Here is a 4,143-nt window from a genome sequence, read left to right on the forward strand (position 1 = left end):
AAAAAAAAAAAAAAAAAAGAAGAAGTGGGAAACCAGGGCCGGGCTCAGTGGCTCAGCCTGTGATTCCAGCACTTTGGGAGGCCGAGATGAGTGGATTGCCTGAGCCCACGGGTTCCAGGCCAGCCTGGGCAATTTGGCGAGACCTTGTCTATACAATAAAATAAAAAATTAGCCGGACGCAAGTAACATGCGCCTACAGTTCCAGCTCCTTGGAAGACCGAGGCAGGAGGATTGCCGGTGCCCAGCAGGTCGAGGCTGGGGTGGCTGGGAGCGGCCACTGCCCTCCTGCCTGGGCGACCGAGGGAGACTCCGACTCAAAAACAGAGAAGTGTGAAACGAGGCTCCGATCCCACGTCCGCCCCTGCCTTGACTCCGGCCCTCAAAGGCCCCGGGGGAGGGTCCTGCTTCCCCAGCTCCAGAGCTCCGGGCCTCCTGGGCCTGCGTGCCTGTTGCGCCCATCTCTGCTTCCATCTCCACACAGCTGCCCCTGTGTCCGGGTTCAGCACTCCTGTCCCCTTAGAAGGCCACTGACGCCAGCACGGCCTCGTCTTATTAGTTGCATCTGCAGAGGCCCTGTTTCCCGATACAGGCCCATCCCAGAGGGCCAGGGTTGAGACACGAACCTGTCTTTTGGGGGGCACAATTCAGCCCACCACAGGGGAATCGGCCGGGCATAGTGGCTCACGCCTATCATCTCAGCACTCTGGGAGGCCGAGGCAGGACAATCGCTCGATCCCATGAGTTCGAGACCAGCCTGGGCAACATAGCGAGACCTCGTCTCTAGAAAAATAAAAAAATTAGCTGGGCATGATGGTGTGCGACTTTAGTCCTAGCTGCTCAGAGGCTGAAAAGGGAGGATTGTCTGAGCCCAGGAGGTCGAGGCCGCAGTGAGCCGTGATTGTGCCACAGTGCTTTGGCTTTGGCAGCAGGGTGAAACCCCAACTCAAAAAAATAAAAAAGAAATGTTCTTGAATCAGATAGAGGCTGCACAGCTCTCAACATGCTAAGAGCCACTCCCTGCACTCTAAAGGTTGACGTTCGTGGCTTGTGAGTCATCTGTCAGTCTCAAGATTATCGGGAGAGCTAAGGAAAACATGGCCTGGTGCGGTGGCTCACGCCTGTAATCCCACCACTTTGGGAGGCTGAGATGAGAGAATTGCCTGAGCTCAGGGGTTCCAGACCAGCCCGGGCAACTTGGGAGACCGCGTCTCTACAATAAATCAAATATGAGCCAGGCATGGTAGCACGCGCCTGTAGTTCCGGCTACTTGGAAGGCTGGGGCGGAAGGATCGCAGGAGCCCAGCAGGTTGGCACTGGGGTGGCGGTGAGGATGCCTCTGCCCTCCAGCCTGGGCCATGGAGTGAGACTCTGACTCAAAAAAAAAAAAACCAGAAAAGGAAAACATGTCCGCCCTCAACAGTGCCCGGCTTACATGGCCTCCGCGGGCCACCTCCTCCTGTCTGCCTTCCTGTGGGTAACCTCGCGCAGCCAACGGGGACAGATGCGCCAGACAGTGCCAGGACACACGCGGTGACTGGGGACTGGCCACTGTGTGTCCGTGTGTCCCATGGGAGCCAGGGAGGCCCTCCTGCACCAGGAGCAACTGCAGCATCTGAAAATAAACATCCAGACTATGGAAGGCTTCTCTGGGTGCTGTCTTTTGTTAGAGAAATTAATTTACTTTCTAGACATGAGGTCCTGCTGTGTCGCCCAGGCTGGCCTCCCAAAGTGCTGGGATGACAGTTGTGAGCCACCGTGCCCAGCCTGGGTGCTGCCTTTTTTGTACGTTTGTGAGAGGGTCTCACTCTGTTGCCCAGGCTGGAGTGCAGTGGTGCGATTTTGGCTTGCTTTTGTGTTCAAGCAGTCCATCCACCTTGGCCCCCCAAAGTGCTGGGATTATAAGCATGAGCCACTGAGCCCGGCCTTTTTTTTTTTTTTTGAGTTGGAGTCTCACTCTGTCGCCTAGGCTGGAGGGCAGTGGCACACTCACGGCCACCCCAGCGTCGCCCTGCTGGGCTCCGGCGACCCTTCCGCCTCAGCCTTCCAAGGAGCCAGAGCTACAGGCACGCGCGACAACGCCCAGCTCATTTTTGGTCGATGGTAGAGACAAGGTCGTGCCAAGTTGCCCGGGTTGGTCTGGAGCCTGTGGGCTCAGGCAATCCACTGGCTTCGGCCTCCCAAAGTGCTGGGATGACAGGCTGAGCTGCCGAACCCGGCCCGATGCTGCCTTTTTTTAACAGGACAGATTCTGGGCTGCGACATTTTCCAGCCAAATACAGGACTGCCAGGCCGGGAGCCAGTGTTGCGCACTGAGCTAGCACACAGGGACCCAATACCTGATCTCCAGCTCCTCCCACGCCCCGGGGCTGCGGGCCTCAAGACCGTGGCAGGATGTGGGAGCCTCCGGAAGGAAGTGGGTGGCTCTGGGCCGGTGCACCTCCGCGGGAGGGGTCACAGCCATCCTCCGCTGCCTGGACCTGAGTCGTGCCCTGTTTTGTTTTCAGAAAAGAAAGGGTGGCGTGTTGAGAGGAGCAGCTGCTGTCTTCCCGCCGTTCCTCTGGAACGTTCCTGGCCACTCGCGTTGAGTCCGTGGAAAGACCAGGCAGCCAGGCCGGCCGGCCGGCCCTGAATTCCGAGAAGCTCGCCTCGGCCTCACTTACCCCACACGACCTGGGCGGATTCTGAGAAAGCAGAGAGGAGGACGCAGAGCGGTAACGAAATGCGGGGAGCCTGGGGAGGACGCCACCCGACCGTCCTGGCCTCCCTTTCAGTGGGGAACTGCAGCCTGTCACCCCCGGGGCTTAGGGGCGCATGTGTCTTCCTGGTGGAAAACTATTGGCTTGGTCGGGCGTGGTGGCTCACGCCTGAAGTCCCAGCACTTTGGGAGGCTGAGGTGGGAGGATCGCTTGAAGCTAGCCTGGGCAACATAGTGAGACCCTATCTCTACAATAATGAGGAAGTGAGCTGGGTGCAGTGGCTCATGCCTGAAATCCCAGCACTTTGGGAGGCTGAGGCGGGATGTCATGGCCACAGTGAGCTATGATCGCACCACTGTGCTCCAGCCTGGGCCACAGAGCCAGACCCTGTCTCTGAAACAGAAAAAAAAGGTTGCTCGTGATAGCGGCTCTGCCTGTCCAGCAGGTTTTTCAGAAAATAATTACTTCCACTTAAAAAAAGGCCTCCTGGCCGGGCACAGTGGCTCAAAGCTATAATCCCAGCACTTTGGGAGACCGAGGCAAGAGGATTGCCTGAGCCCTGGGTTCGAGACCAGCCTGGGCAACACGGTGAGACCTTGTCTCTACAAAAATCAAAAAATCAGCTGGGCGTGGTGGTGCGTGCCTGTAGTTCCGGCTACTCGGAAGGCTGAGGCGGAAGGATCGCCAGAGCCCAGCAGGTCGAGGCTGCAGTGGCCGGGAGCGGCCACTGCACTCCAGTCTGGGCGACAGAGCGAGACTCCCACTCAAAAAAAAAAAGGCCTCCCACTTCTGAGAGGAGATGGAAATGGGCAGGGACCTTGCAGGCCCCTCGGGCCACCTTGCCCGGTTGCTAGACCGGTGCCAGCCAGCAGGCATGAACACGTGGAAAAAGACAAGCCGGGGCCCAGGGGACGGTCACCTTCTCCCTGAGGCCCAGCCCAGGGGGTGTCTCCTCCTGAGGCTGGAGGTCGGCTCGGGCCTCAACACTGGCCCCTGCCCTGCTGGCCCTGTCCGGTGGCCTCCCTGGAGGCTCGGTCCCCAAAGCTGGTGCCAGAAAGTCCCTGAGGCCTCAGAGGCTGCCCCGGGCCCCAGGGCTGGGCTTGCCTTGGTGTTGATTTCCGGGGTGAGAGTTGGCTGCGGGTGGATGCCAGTGCAGGAGTGAGGCAGGGCCCAGGACCGGCCGGGACACGCCTTGTCCCCTCACTTCGTTTCCTCCTGGAAAAAGTGAGGCTCCCACGCACCCCATGCGGACGGGCGCTTGGAAATGGAGGCCGTTTGTGTGTGGCGGAATGTCCCCCTATGCCTGGGACGGGCTCGGGTAGGTGTGGGCTTGGGGCTCACTTTCCCATTTCCGTAGGGGAGTTCTTGGTTGTTTTTTTTTTTGCTTAAGAGGTGGCGTCTGGCCGGGCTCGGTGGCTCAGCCTGTAATCCCGCGCCTTAGGGAGGC

The 4,143-nt window shown here is 59.1% G+C and overlaps 1 protein-coding gene across 1 annotated transcript in view; it reads left to right on the forward strand.

Moving 5' to 3' along the window:
* Positions 1–2,639: 2,639 nt before the first annotated feature.
* The window catches only part of MOB3A (MOB kinase activator 3A), an 11,672-nt gene continuing 10,168 nt past the window's right edge, over positions 2,640–4,143 (forward strand). Inside the window, exon 1 of the mRNA XM_021708339.1 lies at positions 2,640–2,711. The gene's annotated coding sequence lies outside the window, so the exon portion shown is untranslated. The remainder of the gene's footprint in view (positions 2,712–4,143) is intronic.

This window comes from Carlito syrichta, unplaced genomic scaffold, assembly GCF_000164805.1.
Source record: "Carlito syrichta isolate Samal-C Ts95f unplaced genomic scaffold, Tarsius_syrichta-2.0.1 Scaffold135791, whole genome shotgun sequence".
NCBI classification, from domain to species: domain Eukaryota; kingdom Metazoa; phylum Chordata; class Mammalia; order Primates; family Tarsiidae; genus Carlito; species Carlito syrichta.